Source organism: Apium graveolens, chromosome 2 (assembly GCF_009905375.1).
Source record: "Apium graveolens cultivar Ventura chromosome 2, ASM990537v1, whole genome shotgun sequence".
Classification (NCBI taxonomy): Eukaryota; Viridiplantae; Streptophyta; class Magnoliopsida; order Apiales; family Apiaceae; genus Apium; species Apium graveolens.
In genome coordinates this window covers 292,384,084-292,385,332 of record NC_133648.1, presented here as the reverse complement: position 1 = coordinate 292,385,332, position 1,249 = coordinate 292,384,084, and positions in this window count along the sequence as shown.

Genomic DNA, 1,249 nt, shown 5'->3' with positions numbered 1-1,249 from the left:
CCGGCTTTGTTCTTCTTCTGTTTCGGTTTTGTGGCGCGTGGCACTTGGTGTGCCGTGCTGTTTGATTGTTGATTCTATTTACTTATTTAACTTTTAATTTTACAGATTCTTTGTTCAACATTTCGTGAAATAAAAATAATTTGTGCCGAATAAATTATATGAATTAATCACGAGATTAATTTAATCGGTGAAATTTATTTGGACACCCGAGTGTTTTCGGGCACCAATATTTTTGCCGCCGTCGGCGATGAGCCTCGGCGAGTCGACGGTGGACGGTGATGAATTATTTCTGAGTCTTACCATTTTTAAAATAATAAAATAATATTTAGTGTGTAAAATTAATTTCCCGGAATAAATAGTTGTTATGTTATATTGAAGTCGGATAAATAACGGGATTGCAAAATTGATTGGCTTGGATTGTGGTTGTTGTTAATTGTTTGGGTTTGACGTCGAATTACTTCGACGGGAAAGTCCGATAAATAAAAGAAGTGCCGCCCGATTTTCGGGAAATCAAACTACAGAAATGCGGGAGCATATCCGGTAATTATCGGGACGTCGAGCGAATATATAAATATAGTTTTATTTTATACGAAACTTGAATGTATGTTGTGGAATTTTTTTTGCAAAAACCAATAACCCTAATTTCGTAAAATGACGAATATACGTATTTTCTGGAAACGAACACTGAACCAATTTTCGAGAACGTGAACCCTGATTGTCGCATATGTTATATAATATGCATAATTACGAATCGGGGTTGATATCGAATGTGTAGGTTTGTTGCGAGGATATGTCAAGCATAATCGAATGTCTAAATTAGGGTATTTCGACTCTGTAGGTTCTAGTCGGAAGGCCCGAGAATTGGCATTGGAGGAAAGATAGCCTGGTGGTCAATCGATAAGCTCAGTAAGGTTCCAATCAAAGGACTTGAACGTTGAGGTCGAATCTAGGGTGATCTAGTGAATAGACGATAAAGCATGAGCATTCGAGTCGGCCCAAAGTCAATTAGTAATAGTTGCAAAGCTCTGCAAGGCAAGTACCCCTGGCCATGCTCTTATGGTTCAATATATACGAATGAAATCTTGTTTTATTTTCGAATAGGAACAGAAACATTTAAAATCACGTATCCCCCGTGTCTGGAAATGTTGTTAACTATATGTTTTGGGGAGAAGTAACTTCTGAAAGTACCTATCTCTAAACTGTGATTAAAAATGGAAAAGAGATTTCGAATAGTGTGTTGACAAAATTG